Genomic DNA, 27,997 nt, shown 5'->3' on the forward strand with positions numbered 1-27,997 from the left:
CGGAGGCGGGTTTCAGCTGGCCCCTAAATAAAAAAAGTGTACTAGTTCAATGAAGATGGAAGTCACACTAAACTCCAAAACATATAAATGAACTAAAATTAATTATATAAAAAACATACAAGACTATCAAAGGCCAGAGGCTCCTGACTTGGGACAGGCGCAAAAATGCGGCGGGGTTAAACATGTTTTGTGAGATCTCAACCCTCCCCCTATACCTCTTGTCAATGTAGAATAAACAAACACACAGCAATACGCACAGTAAAACTCAGTTTAAAAGAAGTCCGAGTCCGATGTCAGAATAGGTAACAAAATAAACTAAGCAAAATGACAATGATACATAGATTAACAAATGACTACTACATGTAGCAGTTACTGACATGCCAGCTCCAGACCTCAATTAAACTGATTGAAAGATTATGTCTTCACCATATGAAAATCAAGCACAATCCATCCCGTTAGGGGTTTAGTATCATACCATCATAAGATATATGAGAAGAACATAACCCGTATCATTCCAACAACTGGTTTTAGAATACATGTGTTTATTTCCGATGCAAATACCCTATGAGTGAATCAATATTAATACCAAAAAATGCCATCTTTAATGACCTGACAACAGTAAAGTAACTATATCCCTTCTGAATAAGTCTGTTTAAAGGTTTGGTTAGCTTTTGAGGTGAATGTCGACATATTTGTGCTTTGTATAGAATATTACCATAACAGATTGGATGTGAAATACCTGAACGTATAAGATGTCTGCATGTTGATTTATATTTACGAATGATATCCTTGTATCGATAATACAATTTAATAATGTTTTGTGATATCGAAAACCCTGGTGTAATAATTTTTCAGTAATACAGTGGTTTCTTTGGTTAAAATCAAATACGTTGTTACATACACGAGCGAATCGAACAAGTAGAGATATATAAACACTATAAGATGGTAACAAGGGAACGTCACCATATAAAAATTACATTTTAATAAAACTTTATTTCGATTCGGCATAGAAAGGTAAAACAGAATTTGGACACATTTGCTTTCGTCACATATTAAATGTTCTCCTGACTATAATATTAGGGTAAAAGTAACTACTTTAAAAGTTACAATTTACCCGTCAGGAAAATACATTTCTGTAATATATCAAACAATGACCGAATTCAATCGCTTAATATTCTTTAAATCATAATACAAGTAAATGTATTAAAGAAACAAGAATTTCATGTTTATTTTTTTTTTTTTTTTAATATATCGGTTGATATTGCGAACTTAAATGCGTTTTACTTATTAAAATATTTACAATGGCCAATCAAAACGATTGAGAATACTATAGTATGAGTATATAAATATTGCTTTGCTGAGCAGGAAACTCAAAGATTTTACAGGTTTAAGCATTAATTTTTCAAATCAACTGTAAGTATATTTAAACTACATTAAGATTTTAACTTTCAAGTAACAGTCAGCATTCTCTAAAATCTTTTCAGACCCAATTCACTGGGTTAAACTGCAGTTAAGGAAAACCAAGATTTCAAACGAAAAAACTAGGAAAAATTAATTGAAGATAATAAGAAGCCTTTTTTCAGAGTTCAGCGTATATCTAAACTGGAACAAAACTGTAGCATATCTCGTGCAGAAGTTATCATTTATGAAATAAATCAATTGTAAAAAAAATCGGGATGATGCCAGTAATTGTCGAAATTCATGACTGTAAACTGAGATAGCAATTATGTTTTTATGTCCGTATCTGTAAATTTCAGGGAAAGAGTTGACGTGTTTATTGTTAAGAGAATGTTATAAGAAATTTTCAAACATTATCTACAGTTAAAAACATTGTCATAAAAAATTTTACGTTAGGAACTATCATAAACTGTTGTTTCGGAAAAACAATAAATTCACTGACCTTAATTTAAATTTAAATACTTACGCCGAAAGCTAGTTTTGAGTTTGACTTGTTAAAGACACTATGCAAAAAATATGACCAATATACTCGTCTTGTATAAATTGAAGTTCATGCAGATGTATATCTATATTATTGAATAGTTATAGAAAGGTAATGACAATATTAGGTCCGTCGTCATAGATTTGCCTCAACATCCTCAATTTTATACTATTTAAATACCGGAAAAGATGGTTTGACTCTTTTAGGGTGAGCGATGAATATTGGTTGCTTAATGCTCAGTGACAAATATGTCATGCATGTTCCAAATAAATTCAGATATAGGTGCTGCAATATTTATAACCATATTTCTATACCTAGGTCGACCTTTGGGTTGCTAGGTGTATTTAAGTACCGAGTTTTAAGTCAGTTAAAATGTATGTCAATATCTTAAACATATAAGTCATTTGCATTTGCCTGCAGCAGATTGTTATTTATCGTTCTTTTGCTGAACTAGTATACATTATTGTTAAGGAACCAGCTAAAGTCAGTCCCGGGTGCGGGATTTTCTCGCTTGGTTGAAGACCCATTCGTTTGGCAGTTTCTTCTCTTTGATCGGGTTGTTGTCTCTTTTACACATTAACCGTTTCCATTCTCAATTTTATTATAATGCTTATATTTTCCACATTATTATGACGATTTTCTCATTGCTATGATATCATCGTAACAATTCAACTACAATTTGGACCTATCAGAATCATTTTCTAGTTATTCATTGTTATCAGTTACGGACGTTAATTATTTTTCCCCTATTTACGTGACATACGCCCGATTTTTTTAACGGATGATTTCTTCATTAAAGAGTAACTTCTGCAAGAGATACATTCCTGGGGCTTTTTTTCACCAAAAAATGGATCGTAAGTTATATTGAAATGTTCATGTAATGTATTTTCTGTCTTAGGATTTTTTGTGAGATGAGTCGCAGTGTTGTTCCCTTTCTAGATTTACCCATATTAATGCCAAAATGCATAAAGACAATTTTATCTTATGAATTGAAAGAAAGTTATTTTACCTCATTTACCGTCAAACATCTAATGATGCAGTTACAGATTAAGTTTAACTCCAGTTTCAGCAAAATATTCGGTGATATCGGAAATTTTCCCTTTTTTCAAAGGTTATTATTATTTTTGTTTGTAATTTTTTAGCTTTATGAACTGATGTTAATATTAGCGCGTGCCAATTATAATAATATATTTTATTATAATATGTAATGTCGGGTATAATCGTGTATAAAAATACTACCCGAGAATATGATATGGGCACTGTGATCAAAATATTTTAAATTTTACCTGTAATACTATACATGTTTGCATTCCAAATCCTTTACTAGTAATAAATTTTTCCTCGACCTGTATAATTGTCTTTCTGAAGACAATATGTTACTTATATATTTGTAATAATAACTACGGAAATAAAAAATGTAAATTCCCTAACTGCCTGAGACCTATTATATACATATGAAAGTATTTTTTGATTGAAAATTAATTATAAACGTTGACAAATAACAGAACTAAGCATTACACGACTGTAATAAGTTTTACTATTTAATAATTTTATTTAAAACATGACTTACAGAGTAAATTCAGTCCCTGTTCTTAATCACGATCAGCGAACTGTTCTAATTGAATTATCAGTGATACTTTCATAACAATAAATTACCAAAACTTTGATTTTTCCAAAAAACTAAAGATTTTCTACCACAGGAATAGATTATATTAGCTGTATTTACCAAAACCTTTTGGAATTTTAGGTCCTCAGTGCTGTTCAACTTCGTACTTTTTTGTCCTGTTTAACCTTTTTATTCGAGCGTCACTGATGAGTCTTTTGTAGATGATACGCGCGTGTGTCGTGCACAAGTTTAATCCTGGTATTTATGATGAGTTTATTTACGGTCAAGGCTAGTTTATTAAAGTTCTACCTAATGATTGATCCTGACAGTTCTATATTTAACAGTTTTAGACATTACTAGGGTAAAACTGATGCAAACAGATCTATGACTTATTAGTCTGATAGTTTTAAAGAGAGGTTAGAACTGATTCAAACTGTACGTCAATGAGATAACAACCCAAAGACACAATCAACAAGGGACATTATGCATGAAATCAACATACAACCTATTTTAACAGTCAAAAGCAAAATTTAGTACATTAAAATCGACTCATTATTTACTATATAAATGTTCTGACTGTTAAATACACTGTTCAAAAACAAAGAGAGCTAAACATTGGAGGCTGCTATTAGAGCGATTTAAGTTATCTTAATTTTGATTATTGAAATTATGATTTTTAAATTTTTTAGATATTTATCCCTGATCCCTGATTATAACCAATAATATGAAGTATTTCGTCGTTGTTTTGGTACTTTCACTCTGTGTTGCAGGTAAGAGGATTATATATCAAATATTTTGCTGTACATATACAGTTTGAACCTTTATCAAATTTGCATGCGTGTGTACGGTTATTATATGCTACTAGTAGGGTATCTCTGCAAAATTAGGTAAAAGTTGTGCAAAGTGTATATTTTAATACTAATTAGTGCATACATGTATATATCTTTCCGTAAATTTCAAATCTGAAAATTAGTTAAAATTCAAGAACAATACATGTTAGGATTTTGTTTTTTTTTGTTTTTAGTGCCGATCTGATGGATCAAGCCTTTGCCAATTGATTTTCATTATTTGTTCTAAAGAATTCTGTTAGCACACTGTTCCAGTAAGGAGAGGGTTTATCGTTTAACATGCTAAACATTTTGTACGTGCTGGTCCTAATTCAGGATCCTGTAATTTAACGGTTGTCATTGGGTGCTGTATACATCATATATTTGTCGTTGGTTTTTGTTTTTAAATTGTTTCATATTATGTTATCCCGAGCCTTATATAACTTACTATAAGGTGTGGGTTTGCCCATTGTTGAATGCAAAAGAGTGCCCTATATATCGTTGTTTACATCCTCGTCTTTTGATCACTGGTGGACAGTTTTTTGCAAGCATACCACATCTCCGTTTTTTTATCTACCAATTTTGAAACATGAAGTTATGAACTAATTTTCAAATGAGTATAGTTGGTCATTAAATGTAGGATGAAGTTCCCTTAAACTTATATCAAACCAGGACATGTTGCAATGCAAACTTTTTGCCCCTATCCAATATATCCTTATTTCCCAATGGCAGTCAAAATTTTAAAAATTCATCCAGATCGACTCACTTAAAAGAACCTACCTATTGCATTTATTGTTAATTTGTTCTCGTCCTGAACATGCATGAATATTTGTTATGGCTGTTACGTGTAAACAAACAACACACTATCAAACAATTGTCATGCAATGCAAATTCAACTAGCCCGTGATGAACATCAGGTATATAGTGTGACATTTAATGTCAACAAAACTACTATATTGATCTGAAATCGATTTTATATTAGACAAAAAAGAGCATCAAGACGGCACCGCCAGTTCAGCAGAAACAATTTGCCCTTCCATGGCAACTTCAAATTCAAATTGAATGAGTTCGTATTGATCAATATAAATGTTTATTTTAGTGTTTTGTTGATAGTTGCTGGTCTTTTCGTCTTTTTTCTTACAGTCATTGCGGTGTCTTATCTATCTTCAACTGAGAGGTTTTATTGTCCTTTTGGTGTTCTTAATTTCTTTATGAATTTTTTGTATGAAACACAATCGCCTCCAGATCAATAAAGCAGCTTTGTTGACATGAAATGTCTAATTTGTATACCGGATATGTATAATTTAATGAAACAATAAAGATAAAATATTAATCTGCAGCTACTTTGGGTCTATACTAAAGGATGATAGTTGCCATACTGAAATGCCAGTTATACTGATTCAGAATATAAAAATGTGCGGCTACTAAGCTAAACATTTTAACCCAATATCAAAAACTAATAAATAAAAAGACTTCTCTCAAATAAAAGCACTATCTGTATTCCCCAGTCATAGGATTTACTGCTGGATTTAAAAAATCCAGAAAATCATATTTCTTTACCACAGTTAAAACTTCGAATAACATTTTAATGAAAATATATCATAATAAGAACTGTCATTTTACACTTTGGTTATTGGATGAATTTATCCTTGTATACTGCGTATATCAACAAATTAATGATCATGTTTTCAGGATTGCATGCTAAAAAGCAGCATATGGCCCGCTATAATTTCGACCAGTTTTGTCCTCATGCACAACTAAGATGTCATTGGTGGTGTCGATCCTGGGGATTTGATAAAGGAGTGTGCGAAGGGCCTGGAGACACCATGTGTTGGTGTTTTTGGAGTATTGGACCGTAAGTACCGCAAACGTAGCTAGATTTGACTCTGTTTACGAACTACTTGTCACAGAATGTTGAATGATAAAAAAAGCTTATGGTTTATCACAAGTGCCTAAAAAATAGGGCGAGGAAACAAGGGGCAATCAAACATAAGTCGAGGAAAAATAGACATCACCCTAGCCAAAAAGATTCAAAGACGAAATGACAAAACAATACTGAATAATCCACAAAACGAAACCCGGTAGATGAACTTAGTGCACCGGGAGGGAAGTAGTAACTGCTCCCCTAGTTGCTCATAGAAAGGAAATAGATAAAAAGTCGCATTTGATAATGTTATAAGTCGGTAAGAAGAGGAGCAACGTTGGTTCCCATACGAAGGCCGATTGTCCGTTGAAAAGCACGTCCTCCAAACATATTAAGGATTTGGTGGATAAAAAAAACACCCAGTTTTTTTATGATGTCTGTTTCAATTTTGTTTTAATCGGAATTTGTTTTCAACGTATGATTTGTATCTACGTTGGCATTTTTTGTATACAAAGTTTACATTTGTCTTTAAGTTCAGAATAAAGATTAAACGTTGAAGTAACAGTTAGTCTATCAACATGAAGTGTTGGCAATTTATTATTCTGATATATCATATTCGAAAACAGCAAAAAAGAAGAAAAAAATGAAATCAGAATCAAGTTTGATTGAAAAAATAACTGTTAAAACATATAATGTCTGCTTGTACATCTTGCAAACTGAACTTAACCTAAATACAGATAATATGAATAAAATTATATTTGCAATATACGCCTCATGAGACAGCAACCCGACAACAGAAAACTCCGAAAACATCGAGGGGTCAATATTACTGAGATTGCAATAAACTTTTCAGCAGAACCTTTACGTGTATCTTATTATTTCGAGTTAAAAATTGATTCACGATAAATTGTATTAAACTATTATCCAAGCATATGGAAAACGACTACATTTAATTTTGTTTTTAAGAAATAAAATGTTGACGTGTGCTCTATTTGGAAAATTTCACCTCTTAAAATACACAAACGTGAACAGCAGAGTGTTTTATATTGACTGTGATTGAACACTTACATGTAAACTAACCAATACATGTAAGAAGAAAATTTGGACATTAAAGTGTGCATACCAATCAGTGCACACAACATGCATTTATTATACTATAGTGACTTTAACACATACAGTAAACACTTATATGTACAGAAGTTGTGAATATTTAAAACGTATCTAAAACCAAGTAGATTAAACAGAGAAAGATGCAATTCTTAGAATATTTAGAATACATTTTAAGGATTACAGTACCGTCGAAAATATCAACAAATTGAATATATATGTGTGTTATATAAATAAATTATGACATGCAGTTCAGTTCTTAAGTAAATGTGTTGGTCGTTTGAACAATTTCTATTAATGAAATGTTTATATTTTCAGAATGCCTAGTCTTCAAGGAAAGTCAAAAATTGCACATGAAAAGTAACACTTTATTTAATGAATAAAGTATCGTAAACACAAGTGTTACATTTCTCACATAACCTTTTTACTGAAATGCTGTTAATACAATGTATAACTAAAATACTAAGAAGAAATTTCTCACAACTTTCAACAGCAAGGGATACAGGCGTTAAATATATATACTAATTCGTTTAAAATGGGTCTTGATTCAAATAGTCTAATGTTTTTGAATACTATCTGGTCGCTCACAAATGGTGTTTAGTTTTTTATATTTCGTTGTTCCAGTTAGAAGTACTAGTCCTATTGTTACCTGCACTATGCGTTTTTTAAATGTGTTATAGTTTTCAATATATTGCCTAGATAGGCAAACTAGAGAGGTCCGTGTGTAAAACTGGTTAAACACCACCACATTTTGTGCCTATAGTGTACATGTACCAGCTCCAGCTATTAACAGCATGTGGTGTTTGTTGTTGTTTGCCTTTGTTTGAACGTCTTTTTATCGGATGAGTCGGGTGTCCGGAATTGATGGGATATGTTGTATAGTGATCATTAATTTGATGTATTATTACATACATTACATTTCATAGTTTGATAAACTGTTAGTATTACCTTCTCAATGTATTGTCTGACATTCGTATTGAATTTTGGATAGTATTAAAAAAAAACATATGTCATTTAAAGTAACATTTTTATCAAGTTTATTTCAATTGACACACTTGTTCCTTAGTCACGGCCTCCAAACATCGGATTGTCAACTCCTCTTCAAATGTCAACAACAATAAAAAAGATTGATTAATCGAAATATTTAGTCAAATATATATAAAACAAGTGTATTCTGACAAAAGATATGGATACTCAAGTTGTATTCCTAAATACAAAATCAATGTTTAATAATTGTCTCATTTAAGTGGTGTAATAGACTGCAATTTGTTAAGTATTGCCGTGTAGTTAAAAATGAGAATATTGTCGGTTCTCAGTGTTATTTTAGATACTCACAGTTCTTGCTTAATTGAGTTCAATGTTTATTTTTGGTGCCCCTTTTTAACCTTTAAAATTCTATTCTATTTATTCTACCTTTTACGATGTTTTCATCAATGGCAGAAGCAGATCCTAGATTTTCCGAAGAAATTAAAAAAACAAAGGAGACGGTGTACATCCCAAAATGTTTACTTACCATTCTCATGATTCTGTAAAGAGATAGAGGTACGTGACAAAAAGGTTTGGACTGAAAAACAACTGTGAAGGTATAGCAGTTGAGTTCTCCACCTGAGAACTGACCTCCCACCTTCTCACATTAAATCACAAAAATAAAAATGTTTTCCCTGTCTGTGAAGTACATTTTAAAATGATAACAGGAACTTTGAAAAATATTGGACAGGTACAACTGACTACACCAAACACAAACAACCGACTCCTCCGAAAATAAAGGAGGAAAAACAAACAAAAACAAAAGCAAACATAACAATATTATTTGTAAAAATATTACACTGCTCTAACACAGGTTCTAACATGGCGTGCATATGAAAACACAATATGACAGGGGTTCGTTGAAATCATTAAAAGGAGAAATAAATCACTTTTGTTAACCTTTCGATTGGAGGAGGGACGTATATGTCCATAAGTTTAATTCATGCAAGCACCTGTTAATTAGTGTATCTCTTTCAAATAAAACATCGAAGATTATACAGTGTAATATCTTTCTGCAATGGTTACAATGTGACGTCATTATAACATGAAGTTTTAATAGCAGACTTATTCTTGTACTGTTATGAATCACATATTATGGCCAAACTCAGTAAAGACCCTTCTAAATTGTATTTAATTGATAAATTCAACAACACTTACCGTTATCTTAATGATACTTTTTCGTTAAATAATCAAGAATTTTCTGAATATACTGCCGAAATTTACCCAAAGGAACTTATTTTAAATAAATCAAATACAAACGGTAATAACTGTCCTTTCTTAGATTAATGTATTTCAGTTTTACACAGGAAACTTTACATTAACATTTACGACAAAAGGGACAATTTTTCGTTTCCTATTGTTAATTTTCCATTTTTGGACGGTGGTGTTCCTTTGGCACCATCTTCCGGTGTTTAAATATCATAACTCGTTCGCTATGCCCGTGTCTATTTTGACGTTTTGGATTTCAATAAACGTAATCTATGTATTACTGGTAAATTATTAAGTCATGGATTTCGTCATGACAATTTCTTAAAACCTTTACTAAATTCTTCCATAGATACAAAGATTTGGTTTGAAAATTTGGTTGTACCCGCAGAAAACTTATTTCAAACGGGATAACACATCCCAATTTTTACAGAGATGTTGTTTACCCAGTCCGGAAATTTAGATACGATCCAGGTAAACTTATCAATCTTTTAGATAAACTTATTCTAAAATGTTACCAATTCAAAACTGTAATATATTATTTTTATATACATTTACACATCCATGGCTCTACAATATGTCGATACCTGTATCTTTATATTGCACAATGTCATGTTTTTCTCTGACCATGCTGACTGTTCATGACAACTTTACACTAAATCCATTGGATGTTTGATGTGTACTGATTGATATTTTTGTCTTAGATGCATGATTTTTTGGGGTTGTTATTGGCTTTGAACTAGCTGTCCGTAACTGCGAGTACTCTCAGATCTGTACTTGATGTCTTTTTTGTTGTGGGGATGTATAAGTAACCTGCCAAGTCCAGTCTGTTTTTATTTTTTGGCACATGAAATGTGACCATATTAAATTTGCGGCTGCAAGGTTTAAAGTTTTTATCATAAATTTATGGGAGAACCAAATTTTATACGTAGAAGCTTGATCCAAATATGTTACAATACATACACCCTTTCACTTTTTTATGGCGTTTTATTTGAAAGTCAATTTATTGGTTTCATTTAAGAGTTGGATTTTTTTCTCTCGCTTATACAATTGGGAAAGTGTACTAGTACGGCATGAATAGTGGTAAGTTACATTTTACCCGAAACAGCCATGACACTTCACGGAAAGAGATCAAATTCTGAAAATAAATCATGCAAGTAAGCAAATAATGCACATTAAATTTGGAAAATAAGTGAGGACTGGTTATATTTGTGTAAAAACAGATTTGTGTTATACTAGTAGACTAAGTATTTGTTAGATACTCTAATTTTTTGTAGGATATAAGTAGCGAAGAAAAGAACATCGTTATAGATTGCTTACCCTGCAATTTTCTTGATGACATAAAATCCCGTGCCAAAGTTGAAAATTAATACGAAAAAGTGCTAATTTAATCCAAAATTGAGGGTTTTCGAGAACGTCTTTCAGTTAATCAAGAAATAATTCATTGTGGCTTGAATTTATATTGATTTTACCAGGGGTTGGTCCTTTAACCTGAATAGTTTACCTCGTGCTATAGCAAAAGATAAAATATCGCATGAAGGGCCAAGCCGTTGTAAAATCGATATAAATTCCAGCCTACATTACTTATTTCTTTTCCAATGTGACAAAGATGGTAATTATATAAGATTGAAGTGTTATAGGGGAAAGCAAATATTTACTTTGAACAAAAAAAGGAGAAAAAAGTTAGGCAAAACCAGAAGTCGACAAGCGCCTGACTGACGGTGTGTGTCTGGTGCGTTTTATATCCGATCTAACAAAATATCCTACTCGATACGTCCCATTCTAGTTTCAAATCACAGAGGGACAGTTGTATTTAAATCAAAACAAATTTTAAATTTGACTTATATGACCATATATTTTTGTCTTTTGGTTCTTTGTATCGCTTGGAAGCTGTCTCATTGACACATATCCGACATCTCCTATTTATTTTTATTGGAATCTAAACCTTAGTTACTTTCCATAAACTTTATAGCTATCTCTACAATGAAATTCATTACTTGATTTATATAATATATAATTATATGTACAATCTCTACCTATCTGTAACATTTTAGAGATAATAGGCAGACACTGTAAAATTAGTCAAAAATCATAACGATAGTTGCGTGCAACCGAGTTATTGACCTCGGTGTCTCTGAGACATATTTGTTGCAGTCTTATTTTTCAAAGCTGTGATATGGAGATTGAATTGATGTGTAGAAACTTGAATATCTGCAAAATAAGATGCGAATTTACGTTTGATGGGAATAATGAGTTTAAGAACTCGAGGTCAGAGTTTCTCTTTTCTGTTCGAAGTCAGAGAGAACGGTTGTTTGAATTTAAAGCACTGTATTTTGAATGCAGTTTATCGTTTGAAAGTTCAGATTTGATTCGTGTCCAAGAAGAAATAAGGAGAAATATGTTCTGTCTTCTAAAACATTCTATTTACTTAGATTATTGCTTCATATTTCATCACGGGAATCTCAAAACCGACTCCAAAAAAAAAAAGGACAGAAATACAAAAAACAAAACATCAACACCAAGTGTTTGGTAATATGATCGATCTATTAAAGTTTAGTAATATCAGTGGCATCAGTCGTCCTTACCAAATATATCAAGGATCAAATGTTGAATCTGCCAGAGACATCAATAATAAGAAAATGACATTTCTTATATTACATAATGCTGAAAAATACAATATATTGTCTGAACATTTAAAACGATATCACTATAATATCATATCATTTCGTCTTTTACATTACAAACTATGACAAGCATATCATTATTAGTGGATGTGTGTGCTGTGAGTGGATGATGGTATTGCAAGAAAACATTCAATTATTTCGGAGTTCTGACTTGTTTTATCGAGACCTGATCAGAAATAAATTGATGACATGCGGATATGATGCATCACAATAATTTCGGTGTCCTGTTTTTGTATTGTCTCGCCAATGCATTTGAATGGAATCATGGTTTTAATTTGCTCTGTAAAATTATTGTTATTATATTAATTTCACCGTGTGATACTATTGAAACGTTTTTAAAGTAGGATGATAACAAGTCGAAAAACATACAATACAATGGCCAAAAGAAAAACGACAAATAACTGTTTCAATATTACAAAAACACCTGATTCTATATCAAAATTTAGATTCGGTCAAATTTTAGTGGTACAAAATTTACATGGCAAATGGTTAACGAGTTAGGTGATGTCTTAGTGTAAAAAAGGCAAAAGATACCAAAGGGACATTCAAACTCATAAGTCGAAAATATACTGGGAAACATGTACCTCACAAAAACCCGGGGGTGATATCAGGTGCTCTGAAAAGGAAAGCATATCCTTCTATTCATTTAGAACCAGTCGTGTTGCTCGTCTGAGTATAAATCCGGTGATAAGTCTTATTCGGTAGTATAGGTCACATTCGTGGAAAAGGAGGACGGGATTGGGTTACGACGATTGGAACATATCTGTCAAACAGCTATTCTATAACGGTCAAGCAACTCGTGATGGCGTCCGAAAAATTTGTAAAGGGATGATTTCAACTTCACCACTTGGAACTATTGGTGAAATAGGCCTTTTGAGCAACAAACCTCCATCAAAGAAATTCTGATAAGAAACGCAAGCCCTGGAAGAATATTGTATCAACTGGGAGATATATAATACGAATCAATTACAAATCTGATACTACATTATGCTTAATCAATTAATACAATTACTAATAAACGTATTTTAGGAGTAGCACGAAGAATGGCACGTGGGAAGCAGGATCTTCTTACCTTTCCGGAGCACCAGAGATCACCCAAGTTTTAGATGGGGTTCGTGTTGCTCAGTCTTTACTTTTTATGCAGTGTTTTGTCTATTTGTCGTTATTATTATAGCCATGAATCGGTCTCTCTTTGACTATTAGTTTTGATTCTCCCTTTGGTATCGTCCGCCTCTTTTTGACAGTACTCTAAACACTACAAAGAAAGAAAAAGATGGAACAAAAAGAACGCACCAGGGTATGGGTATGTATAAAAGGATGACAAATGTATGCTCCACTAGGCAAATGATAAGCAAAATAATGTTTCCAACGTATAGATTGTGTAAAGACGTTATCAACTGGTCATTCTGTTACAATAAATAAAATGTCTGTCACTATACATCAGGAAAAAAACTTCAATTATGTTGTCTTAACGACTTTTAGAAAAGATGTCATTTATCAGATTAATTAATCGGGGAAACACACGTGTTGCAAAAGGGGATTTTTTTTTAGGACACTAAAGTTTTCCTTTTCTAGGAAATAGTTTATAATTAGGATCACGGGTTGTTACAGCGTAATTAGATACCTTAGACAGGATACAAAATATGTTGAAAACAAGTGCAAAGCTACATTCACAATAACCTTTAAAGTTTTGTATTGTTTAACATAGTAATGAAATGAAGGAATTTTTCTTTAAAACATTAACAATAGGATGGTATATTTATGCATATTTCGATTAAATATTCAGATTCAAACCTGTATTCTAATAATATACTACAACTATAGCATGTGACAAAGCATAAACAAAAAACAACAAAATACATGTACAATACTTTAGTAAATTTTTCAAGAGTCCCTTGTCGTCAGTCATATAGACAGTTTTAAAAAAGGAACATATTTATTTCAATGTATGATATATATAGGGTTGAGGATATATGTCATTTTATCTATATATTAAGTTAATCAATAAATTGTATATTCTCATCTATCAATAATCAAAATAAACTTTTGTAAATTTTCATCAAATTGCTTTAATTTTAATTGTTTTTGGTCTTTTATAGTTTAAATTTCTACTACATTTTTTTGGCATAATAAAACCAACAGTAAATTCCTAAATAAACCAGATTTCGGGAACACATTAAATAGGATCACAGGTATAACATATTTAAATATTTTAGACATTATATTAATATTTTAGGAACAATTCAGGATTTAAGGAAAATAGGTTTTCAAGTTTACAATTATCTAAAGCAGTTATGAGCGAAAAGAATGTTTATTGAAATATTTTACAATTACGATAGTATATATTTATGCATGTTTCGACATACAGGGAAACATTTACATGTAAACATAATTCCTGACATCACATTCTCTTAACTTGGCTCGGTTATCCAGAATGAGTAATTGCCTATATTGAGTCCCGACCATCGTCTGTCGTAGTTAACTTTTGACTAAATTAAAGGTTGTCAGATTAAACAATATTTCCGGTGAAAACAACAGCATCCGATGAGCTACCATATCAAGTATGGCAATCATGACTATAAGAGCTCGACACTAAAATTTAAAGAAATCATAAGTAAGATGCTTGACAATATTCATTCCGTTGCGAAAATGGATACATTAAAATATTAGTCAAATTGGTTCAATAATAAACCATGACCAGTGCCATTTTAAGCATTAGACTAAAATCTTTCAAGGTATTCTACCATTAAATGAAACTTGGTACTGTTCCGTTCAGTACATGTTATGGAGTGTAAATTTCTCTTTCGGTTCGATATGGCGTCTTAGATTGATGAATGTAAAACGTCATTACTCAAAACCATTAATAATTATTGATAGCATAACTTGTTCAAAAACGTTTATCCAATGTTATTGTAAATATACAAATATATCCGGAAATAATAATTTCACAGGCAGAAAATTAACAAAAAGTGGATTCTCAAATCACTGGGTTATCGAGTTGCATCAGGATTTTATAAAAAGAAATAGGGTCAAAACTATTTTTCTGAGGTACATATTATACTCAGGAAAATATTATAAACAAGAAAGAGATGTAGATTATTATTGAGGCCCCTCATGGGGGTGTCCAAGTAATCACATTATATAAATGTTTTGCCAATATAATCACATAATCATTAATTATTTTTTTAAACAAGATAATCAAATAATCAAAAATACAGTCCTAGATTATCAAATAATCAAAGAATCATGAAATATTTGGTCTGGTAATCAAATAATCACTATAAAAACGGCCAAGTAATCACTTAATCAAAAACCCCATGAGGAGGCTCATTATTCTACCTGTCGCATTAGCTCCATACTCTTTTCCTAGATTGTGACATCACTGAATGAGACTAATTATCGAATGAGTAACACGACAGGTAGCACTCATGGAGCAGGGTATGCTTACCGTTCAAGAGAATCTGAGATCACAACCGGTTTTTGGTAGGGTTCATATTGGTCAGTCTTTAGTTTTCTATGTTGTGTTTTGTAGACTATCTTTTCGTCGTTTTTAGTCATGGCGTAGTCAGTTTGTCTTCGATTTATTATTTTGCATATTCCTTTGATAAATGCCACCTCTCTTTTACATCATTATAAAGTAAATATCATATCAGTCTCATTATGATTCCAAATCACTTTTACCTTACCTGTTTTTGGCAACACTTTTCGGAATTTTGGGTCCTCGTCTGACCTGATTCCTGGTAATTTTACATGTCAACAGTTGGAACGTTTGGATGGGAATAGAAAAAGCAAAAGTTATTACACCCGCTTTTATAAACAAAAAAGGAGGGAGAAAGGTGGCATCAGATGATAGACGTCAGTAAATTAATTTGTATAATTCATTGTTGTTGTTCCGAAATCCAATTATTAAAGTATATAAAAGAAAAAAAAAAACCATTTCAATTGCTTGCATTTTAAAGATATACTTATCAGACCACATCTCCTTATTTTTATGTATAAATATTTTGTATTCAAATTCTATGGCTTACATGTACCTTCGTAAGTATGCATTTGTAATTGCAGGCATGTTACACAGATTGCTGCTGCATGTAGGATACTTTTTTAAAGTGCATTTAACAGAACTAATGAATGTTCTATCCAGGAATGACATATCAATACCATAATGAATTGATCACTTGGCTACCAAAGAACACTGCATTATTTAGGCAAAACATAAAATCTTTTTGATGCACGATTTCTAAAAGCTCTTAAGCAGTTACTAATGAATTCAAAACAATAAATAAAGGGCTTGTGATACAGTTGAATGTCTTCAGTGCTGAATACTCTGAATGAAAGAGTAAAACATTTTCAAACAGGAAGAACATGTAAAGAATTATCACGGTGAAACCTTATTGTATGATCACATAACAAATTGGAAGATGCAGTGCCTTTGAAGAAACTATTTACAAACGCAGGGTTTTCTCTTGCTTTTGTACAGCCCATAATTTTTCCAATCGATTTTGAGTCATTGATCAGGGTGAAATATCAAATAGAATTTTTGAATAGTTGAAAGAATTGCAAATCTCAGAGGGTAAGACAAGAAAAATGGCTAGATCAGCACCCATGATTTTAAAACTGGCCTTTAATCGTAGAGTATTAAATGATCTATATACAACAACAGGGCGGAAGAAATCAAAGAAAAGGTGCGAGTTACAAAGAACAAGAAAATTTGACTTGCTGCTTCTCAGTTGTCAATAAAGAAAATAGAGCAAACGGAGATTAAATTAAATACATAATCAACACTATGATTTGGCTTTTTTGGTACTAATGAAAATGAATCTTGAAACCTTCTCAACTGTCCTCATTTGACATTTGATATTTGTTTTCTCATAGATATTTCTTGGATTTGTACATATAACTTGATTTTTTCAGTATATGTTATTAGCGATTTTTAATTGATTGTAGATTTTTGTCAATTTCTACATTCTACAGAGATTGAAAAGATATAAATGTATAAATATCATACGCAAATTTTGCATGTTCTTTCGTATATGTACTGTGTGCACTCATAATGACAGGCATTTTACACAGATCGCTGATGCGTGTGTGTATGTGAAGGGGTTAAAATAATGACACAACAAACCATTACTCCATCTGCAGTTAACAAAACTAGGTAACTGTTCTAAACAGGAATGGCATATCAATGCCATAACAAACCAGCTACAATAGGTCACTTCGCGATTATTGCAGCCATATTTAATAGGGGCAGATTTTGTGGATGGACCGGAGGTGGAAAAAGTAAGAAAGTATGGAAAAACCTATTCTATACCTATTCAATATGGCTGCAATAACTTTGAAAGGGCATATTTTCAAATGAATGAACTACTTGCTTACCAAAGAATGCTGTTTTGCTTCAGCAAAACATAAAATATGTTGATGCACTATTTATTATTTACGATCTTCAGCAAAAAGTTACTAAATGAGTTTAAAACTGAAACGTTAAGAGTTTATGGATACGTTAATGCGTTTAGTGCTGACTACCATGAACGATAGCTTTGGAAAACTTCATGCAGGAAGAACTTGTAAAGAATTTTCTCGGTGAAAGTTTAACAAATGATGCATATACAACATTTGGAGACTAAACAACGTCATTTTGAAACAAATCATAGGAAAGGTGCGAATGACAAAGTACTAAATAGTTTTAGCTGATGCTACTTAATTTATAAAAAGCAAGGTAGCAAATGAAGAGAATGAGTTAAATTAAAAATATAATCAACACAAAATAGACAAGTGACATTTTTCAAAAAGCCTTTTAGTTAATGACTCCAATGCAACGATCTAACATACGGTTATTTTAGTATCTGTACTTTTTTTTTGGCCGTCGTCAAAAATTCGTACGATACCATTTCCTTTAAGTTCGTGAAATGTCAAAAAATGAACATTCCTATGTTTTGCAAGAATTAAACGCAATGCCTTATTCAGGTACTGGTATGATACGTTTTTTTTCAACAAATCGAATTACTCTTATAGAATACAACAATGCCTAATTAAACGCAAATTATAGCTGTAAATTGCGCTTTTACAAAAATACACAGTTCTTGAAATATTCTCCAATGAAAGATAAAATTGCTTTTAAAGCAAAATATATCTTGGGGATCAACACTAATTGACTATTATAAAAGAGAATTTATCGTGTGTAGGTTAAAGATATTTATTCGTCAAGATACACTGATATTAATGCATATTGTTCAGGAAAAAGCCTTCGTTTGCAGCTTTTACAGTTGCAAATAATACATGTACCAGCATCTGCAAATAAGGATCATTTTGCCTTTGTATATTTCGAAAACAAACGGCCTCCACTTAAGAGCAGGTGACGATTGATACAAATAGGATTGAAGACTTTTTTGCATTTCTATTGAAAAAAGCGTCCATCGTACATAGTAAATACATGTATGTTCAACAAACTGATGTGTTGTCTGATATAAAGTTTTTGTTTTGTTGTCGATTTATAGGAAGTTGGGGTTTTATTTACCTCTAGTTTTGGCATGCATGTTTTATTTGTGTTCGTTAGATTTTTTTCTACTGTTTTTGTTTCTTTCTTCCGTTTCTCAGTAATGTAGTTTTGTTTGTTTTACGGCTTTATCTATTTTTTTTTTTATTTATTAACTGTTATTTGACTGTAAAGTGTAGACGTTGGTTAAGATTAATATAGAGTAGGATAATTCAAAACAAACATAATGACAAATTCCTGTGCCTACAACAATTCAGACCACTAGTAAATAAATGCAACCATTTTGATGTCAACACAATTTGAAATGTCTCAACATAAAACTCTTAAGTGTTTTGAAGACATTTTGTTTCAAATATTTCCCTAAATGCGGAAGCTTGACGATTGTCACTGGACCTTAAGCCCTTACAAAATATATACTTACTTGTACCAATTTGTTTGTTAAACAGAAAGTGTCATTTCTAAGCTTAACAGTGATATCCATTCGACAATTGTTTCAACAAAGACCTTTTTCAGAAAATTCTCAAAAATCATAGGACTTTTTGTGTTAAACTTCTAAGTTCTGATCCTAAGATGCATGCATCTTTAAAAACAATATATATTCCTAGCGAAATTGTACAAAGGTACATCAAACAGAATTAAACCCAAGCAACTTAAAGGTGGTCTTTTTCGTTGATACATTTAAAACATGTAAGATATGTATAGACAACATATATCTAAAATTCATCTGTCATGTATGGCGCATTTATAAATTTGTGCTTACAGCTGTCGTTGTCCTTGGTCCTTTAACCCGCTGACGTGCCAAATGAATAAAGGGGAATTTTGGTAATGTAAATTAAATTTTCGTTTTCCAAGAAAGACTTATACTTCTATTATGAATATGATTAATTTATCCTTTCGGGTATAAAATATAGTTGTTTACAACAGGTATGTACTATAAAGAAATAAGCATCACAAACATAAGTTAATGATCTTCGCTCCTCTTTTAAAAAATAACAAGCTTTTAAAGGACTGTTATAAATTGATAGTATGTAAGTAACGAAACTTAAAAAGCAGAAAAAAATGAAAGGTCCGTGTCCTTGTTTTTAAAATATCATCAATTGAAAATTTGGAGGGAAATGATTCTCTTTATATTTTTCATACATTTAACATGGATACCTTTTTTTTCTTTCGAAAAAGATTAAAATATAAAAAGGAAGTTCAAGGATTTTTAAAAGTGGCTTTGTAAACTATTTGTAATAAAATTATGAAAAGAAAAGAAAGGGTGAGCGGCCAAATTTTTATTGGCACTTTATGGATTAAAGTAGAGGATTCCGAATATCTGACAAAAAGTCACAAACAAGAGTAGCGAACATCCTTAATATATGTGTATGATGTAATGTATTCAGCAGATATTAGGACAAATTATTTCTATCACTTCTATTCGAATACGTCAGCATAAAAAAGGGGGACAAGATTCCAAGGGAGCAATAAAAAATTATGAGTCCACGGACAAGATTCCAAGGGAGCAATCAAAAACAATAAATTCACGGACAAGATTCGATAGGGGCAATCTAACCATAAGTCGACAGAAAACAACACCATAACAAAAGGACAAACATCAGAAAGACAAAAGTTGAAAGAAAAGCAATCTTTCCAGTTAATGTCAGTTCAGCATTAGTTTCATCAGGAACGACCAAAAAACCAAAAGAAAAAAAAAAGGAAAGCCAATGATGCATAAGTGCTTCAATACGTGAGGAGCTATAAGCCCAAAAAGAAAATTCCAAATATGTACATTGCTCCAAGACTAACATGATCGCCAAAAAACACCACATGAAATCATTTATAAACACACTGCGGTCTGAATGGGATTTCTAAATTTGATGCCTTGTGTAACTGTTTGGAAAGTGTCACACTCTTTGCGCGTAAAAGAACCTTTCCTATAACCTCGTTCGAATAGGCAAACTTTTGCAAGGCAAAATGATTGCCTCTTCCAACCATTCCAGTATAATTGTTTGCTTCTACAATAAGACACAAGCACTATAGCCCCTCTTCTAAATCCCCCACTGATGACGAATAGAACGTCGCAATAACAGCTCATTGCTAATTCTATATATATATATAGAAACCATATTTTCAACAAAGAATGCTAAATCACTGTACATTTAACAGTGAATTGGAATATCAACTTATAGTTATTTATGAACAAATGAAGATGTGGGGGTATTCGCATATAAATAGACTGCAGTCCAACGACAAAAAAAAAACCGAATTCATTTAAAGGGCAACATGTATTCTCTAACAATATAGAAAAGTTTTACCTCTCAATCATCCCGAATTACCAATTTAAAATTAGAAATCCTGAAACTTATACAACACAAATTGTAAATTTAGCTAAATCCGAAAAAATATAGGAATAAAATATGTCTATTGGGGTTGTTCTGTATTGTTTGGTTGCTGTCTTTTAGTTTTATTAAACTTATTATATTATACCAAAATCATGATAATTTTGCAATGAAAAATATATCGGTAACCAGATAATACCTTTTGATTGCTTTTGTCGTCTGTCCATTATTAGATGGGGCGGACAGGGGTCCCTGATTCCCTCTTCCATACCCTCCAACTCCTAATTCCCTCCTCCTTACTCCCAGATGAAAATCGGTCAATTCTTTCCCCCCAGAATATCCCTATTTTTTCTCCCACTCTTCCCCCGGTTTCCGCCTCCTTAAATCCCATGTCCTCTTATCCCTGTCCATCCCCTCATATTATCTTTTTTGAACGAGTTATCTTTCACTTTTTTTAAGTTACAGAGCGGTAAGATAATCACAGTATATTAATATGACAAGTTACGTGGTTTAAAATATATATATATCAATAAAATTTTTACTAAAAATTTTTCAAGTCACAAGAATGACAATTTGACAAACACATTAGAAAGCATATCGAAATTGTTCTGTGTAATGTTATGTGTGTTCAATCAAATTTAAATATCATGCACTTCTCATCCCCTTTACATTTAAAAGGTTCAAAAATGCAAGACAACATGTTCAGTTCCAAAATGATTGAAATGTTAATGCTGCAGCATGAAAGAAATTCATTCGTAGCATCCATATTTCAGTTATATCAACTTTTTTCCGGAAAAGGGAGGGTACATTTAAAACTTTTCGCTTTTAATCCAGGGGATCCATGAACTTTGCAGAATCGCCCGAATTTATTGAATTGTTTATTTGTTCTCGTCCTAAAATACCTTAAATGTTTGCAACTGAACATACAGCAAACATTTATTTCATATATGTAGATTTTAAATTTTATGTTTTTTTTACATATCTCAAAGACGAATAAATAAGGTTAGATTGAATGTGAGTGTGTATTTTATTCAGAACAAGAAGAAAAACTGCACTGCCACCATCAGAGTATTCAATTCAATGCTCTCGTTGTTTTATTTAGTCTTAAAAAACTAATCCACTATATATATTGGGGTACGTAAAATGAGCATCGACAACAATGTCTTTGTGCATATTAAGTATAGAATACATATTAATAAAACTTTATTTTGATTCGGCATACAAAGGTTATACAGAATTTGGATACATTTGCTTTCGTCACATATTAAATGTTCTGCTGACTTAAATGTTAGGGTAAAGGTAACTACTTTAATAATTACAATTTACCCGTCAGGAAAATACATGTCTGTAATATATCAAACAATGACCGCATTTAATCGCTTAGTATTCTTCAAATTCATAATACACGTAAATGCATTAAAGAAATAAAAATTTCATGTTTAATGATATTTTTTTTTTTTTTTTTTTATATATACATGTATCGGTTGATATTGCGAACTTTTAATGCGTTTTACAAAATATTTACAATGGCCAATCAAAACGATTGAGAATACTATAGTAGGGGTATATAAATATTGCTTTGCTGAGCAGGAAACTCAAAGATTTTACAGGTTTAAGCATTAATTTTTCAAATCAACTGTAAGTATATTTAAACTACAATAAGATCTTAACTTTCAAGTAACAGTCCGCATTCATGAAAATCTTTGCAGACCCAATTCACTGGGGTTAAACTGCAGTTAAGGAAAACCAAGATATAAAAAGGAAAACTAGGAAAAATTTATTGGAGAGAATAAGAAGTAAATTTTTTTAAAGTAAATGTATAAAAGAAACAAGAATTTCATGTTTATTTATTTATTTTTATTTTTATTTTTTTTATGTCCGTAACGGTAAATGTCAGGGAAATAGTTGACGTGTTTATTGATAAGAGAATGTTATCAGAAATTTTCAAAAATATCTCTACAGTTACAAACATTGTCATGAAAACTTTTACGTTAGGAGTTATCATAAACTGTTGTTTCTGAAAAACAATCAAATTCACTGACCCAAATTTCCATATAAATACTTACGCCGAAATCTAGTTTTGAGTTTGCCTTGTTAAAGACACTATGCACAAAATATGACCAGTATACTCGTCTTGTATAAATTGAAGTTCATGCAGATGTATATCTATATTATTGAATAGTTATAGAAAGGTAATGACAATATTAGGTCCGTCGTCATAGATTTGCCTCAACATCCTCAATTTTATACAATCTAAATACCGGAAAAGATGGTTTGACTCTTATAGGGTGAGTGATGAATATTGGTTGCTTAATGTTCAGTGACAAATATTTCATGCATGTTCCAAATAAATTCAGATATAGGTTCTGCAATATTTATAACCATATTTCTATACCTAGGTCGCCCTTTGAGTTGCTAGGTGTATACGTTTCCCTGTGTGTTAAAATATGTGGCAATATCTTTAACATATAAGTCATTTGCATTTGCCTGCAGCAGATTATAATTTATCGTTTTTTTGCTGAACAAGTATACATTATTGTTTAGGGACCAGCTAAAGCCCGTCCCGGGTGCGGGATTTTCTCGCTTGGTTGAAGACCCATTCGTGGCCTTTGGCTGTTTTCTGCTCTTTGGTCGGGTTGTCTCTTTTACACATTAACCGTTTCCATTCTCAACTCTATAATACTGGTTATATTTTCCACATTATAATGACAATTTTCTCATTGCTATGATATCATCGTAACAATTCAAATACAATTTGGACCTATCAGAATAATTTTCTAGTTATTCAATGTTATCAGTTACGGACGTAAATTATTTTTTTCTCTATTTACGTGACATTAGCCCGATTTTTCTAACGGATGATTTCTTCACTACACTAAACGGTAACTTCTTCAAATGATACGTTCCTGGGGCTTTGTTCACCAAAAAATCTTCTAACACTACAAAATGGATCGTAAGTTATACTGAAATGCTCATGAAATGTATGTTTTCTCTTAGAACTTTTTGTCAAATGAGTCGCAGTGTTGTTCCCTTTCTAGATTAACCAATATAAATACCAAAATTCATAAAGACAATTTTATCTTATGAATTTAAAGAAAGTTATTTTACCTCATTTACCGTCAAACATCTTATGATGCAGTTACGGATTAAGTTTAACTCCAGTTTCAGCAAAATATTCGGTGATATCGTTAATTTTTTCCTTTTTTCAAATGTTATTATTATTTTTGTTTGTAATTTTTTAGCTTTATGAACTGATGTTAATATTAGCGCATGCCAATTATTATAATATATTTTATTATAATATATAATGTCGGGTATAATCGGGTATAAAAATACTACCCGAGAATATGATATGGGCACTGTGATCAAAATATTTTAAATTTTACCTATAATACTGTAGATGTTTGGAATGGATTCCAAATACTTTACTAGTAATAAATTTTTCCTCGACCTGTATAATTGTCTTTCTGAAGACAATATGTTACTTATATATTTGTAATAATAACTACGGAAATAAAAAATGTATATTCCCTAACTGCCTGAGAACTATTATATACAAATGAAAGTATTTTTTGTTTGAAATGTAATTATAAACGTTGACAAATAACAGAACTAAGCATTACACGACTGTAATAAGTTTTACTATTTAATAATTTTATCTAAAACATGACTTACAGAGTAAATTCAGTCCCTGTTCTTAATTACGATCAGCGAACTGTTCTAATTGAATTATTAGTGATACTTTCATAACAATAAATTACCAAAACTTTGATTTTTCCAAAAAAACTAAAGATTTTCTACCACAGGAATAGATTATATTAGCTGTATTTACCAAAACCTTTTGGAATTTTAGGTCCTCAGTGCTGTTCAACTTCGTACTTTTTTGTCCTGTTTAACCTTTTTATTCGAGCGTCACTGATGAGTCTTTTGTAGATGATACGCGCGTGTGTCGTGCACAAGTTTAATCCTGGTATTTATGATGAGTTTATTTACGGTCAAGGCTAGTTTATTAAAGTTCTACCTAATGATTGATCCTGACAGTTCTACATTTAACAGTTTTAGACATTACTAGGGTAAAACTGATGCAAACAGATCTGTGACTTATTAGTCTGATAGTTTTAAAGAGAGGTAAGAACTGATTCAAACTGTACGTCAATGAGATAACAACCCAAAGACACAAATCAACAAGGGACATTATGCATGAAATCAACATACAACCTATTTTAACAGTCAAAAGCAAAATTTAGTACATTAAAATCGACTCGTTATTTACTATATAAATGTTCTGACTGTTAAATACACTGTTCAAAAACAAAGAGAGCTAAACATTGGAAACTGCTATTAGAGCGATTTAAGTTATCTTAATTTTGATTATTGAAATTATGATTTTTAAATTTTTTAGATATTTATCCCTGATCCCTGATTATAACCAAGAATATGAAGTATTTCGTCGTTGTATTGGTACTTTCACTCTGTGTTGCAGGTAAAAGGATTATATATCAAATATTTTGCTGTACATATACAGTTTGAACCTTTATCAAATTTGCATGCGTGTGTACGGTTATTATATGCTACTAGTAGGGTATCTCTGCAAAATTAGGTAAAAGTTGTGCAAAGTGTATATTTTAATACTAATTAGTGCATACATGTATATATCTTTCCGTAAATTTCAAATCTGAAAATTAGTTAAAATTCAAGAACAATACATGTTAGGATTTTGTTTTTTATGTTTTTAGTGCCGATCTGATGGATCAAGCCTTTGCCAATTGATTTTCATTATTTGTTCTAAAGAATTCTGTTAGCACACTGTTCCAGTAAGGAGAGGGTTTATCGTTTAACATGCTAAACATTTTGTACGTGCTGGTCCTAATTCAGGATCCTGTAATTCAACGGTTGTCATTGGGTGCTGTATACATCATATATTTGTCGTTGGTTTTTGATTTTAAATTGTTTCATATTATGTTATCCCGAGCCTTATATAACTTACTATAATGTGTGGGTTTGCCCATTGTTGAATGCAAAAGAGTGCCCTATATATCGTTGTTTACATCCTCGTCTTTTGATCACTGGTGGACAGTTTTTTGCAATCATACCACATCTCCGTTTTTTTATCTACCAATTTTGAAACATGAAGTTATGAACTAATTTTCAAATGAGTATAGTTGGTCATTAAATGTAGGATGAAGTTCCCTTAAACTTATATCAAACCAGGACATGTTGCAATGCAAACTTTCTGCCCCTATCCAATATATCCTTATTTCCCAATGGCAGTCAAAATTTTTAAAATTCATCCAGATCGACCCACTTAAAAGAACCTACCTATTGCATTTATTGTTAATTTGTTCTCGTCCTGAACATGCATGAATATTTGTTCTGGCTGTTACGTGTAAACAAACAACACACTATCAAACAATTGTCATTCAATGCAAATTTAACTAGCCCGTGATGAACATCAGGTATATAGTGTGACATTTAATGTCAACAAAACTACTATATTGATCTGAAATCGATTTTATATTAGACAAAAAAGAGCATCAAGACGGCACCGCCAGTTCAGCAGAAACAATTTGCCCTTCCATGGCAACTTCAAATTCAAATTGAATGAGTTCGTATTGATCAATATAAATGTTTATTTTAGTGTTTTGTTGATAGTTGCTGGTCTTTTCGTCTTTTTTCTTACAGTCGTTGCGGTGTCTTATCTATCTTCAACTGAGAGGTTTTATTGTCCTTTTGGTGTTCTTAATTTCTTTATGAATTTTTTGTATGAAACACAATCGCCTCCAGATCAAAAAAGCAGCTTTGTTGACATGAAATGTCTAATTTGTATACCGGATATGTATAATTTAATGAAACAATAAAGATAAAATATTAATCTGCAGCTACTTTGGGTCTATACTAAAGGATGATAGTTGCCATACTGAAATGCCAGTTATACTGATTCAGAATATAAAAATGTGCGGCTACTAAGCTAAACATTTTAACCCAATATCAAAAACTAATAAATAAAAAGACTTCTCTCAAATAAAAGCACTATCTGTATTCCCAAGTCATAGGATTTACTGCTGGATTTTAAAAATCCAGAAAATCATATTTCTTTACCACAGTTAAAGCTTCGAATAACATTTTAATGAAAATATATCATAATAAGAACTGTCATTTTACACTTTGGTTATTGGATGAATTTATCCTTGTATACTGCGTATATCAACAAATTAATTATCATGTTTTCAGGATTGCATGCTAAAAAGCAGCATATGGCCCGCTATAATTTCGACCAGTTTTGTCCTCATGCACAACTAAGATGTCATTGGTGGTGTCGATCCTGGGGATTTGATAAAGGAGTGTGCGAAGGGCCTGGAGACACCATGTGTTGGTGTTTTTGGAGTATTGGACCGTAAGTACCGCAAACGTAGCTAGATTTGACTCTGTTTACGAACTACTTGTCACAGAATGTTGAATGATAAAAAAAGCTTATGGTTTATCACAAGTGCCTAAAAAATAGGGCGAGGAAACAAGGGGCAATCAAACATAAGTCGAGGAAAAATAGACATCACCCTAGCCAAAACGATTCAAAGACGAAATGACAAAACAATACTGAATAATCCACAAAACTAGATTTGACTCTGTTTACGAACTACTTGTCACAGAATGTTGAATGATAAAAAAAGCTTATGGTTTATCACAAGTGCCTAAAAAATAGGGCGAGGAAACAAGGGGCAATCAAACATAAGTCGAGGAAAAATAGACATCACCCTAGCCAAAACGATTCAAAGACGAAATGACAAAACAATACTGAATAATCCACAAAACGAAACCCGGTAGATGAACTTAGTGCACCGGGAGGGAAGTAGTAACTGCTCCCCTAGTTGCTCATAGAAAGGAAATAGATAAAAAGTCGCATTTGATAATGTTATAAGTCGGTAAGAA

The 27,997-nt window shown here is 31.7% G+C and overlaps 1 long non-coding RNA gene across 2 annotated transcripts; it reads left to right on the forward strand.

The window, feature by feature from the left end:
• Positions 1–1,385: 1,385 nt before the first annotated feature.
• LOC127729953 (uncharacterized) lies at positions 1,386–27,458 on the forward strand. Of its 2 annotated transcripts, none has more exons than XR_007994907.1 (3): positions 1,386–1,413; positions 25,473–25,553; positions 27,302–27,458. It is a non-coding gene; the product is annotated as an uncharacterized LOC127729953 (long non-coding RNA). The 2 variants fall into 2 exon arrangements; XR_007994906.1 differs by lacking the exon at positions 1,386–1,413 and adding an exon at positions 22,681–22,708.
• Positions 27,459–27,997: the final 539 nt, after the last annotated feature.

The sequence above is a fragment of the Mytilus californianus genome, unplaced genomic scaffold (genome assembly GCF_021869535.1).
Source record: "Mytilus californianus isolate M0D057914Y unplaced genomic scaffold, xbMytCali1.0.p SCAF_2, whole genome shotgun sequence".
NCBI lineage: Eukaryota > Metazoa > Mollusca > Bivalvia > Mytilida > Mytilidae > Mytilus > Mytilus californianus.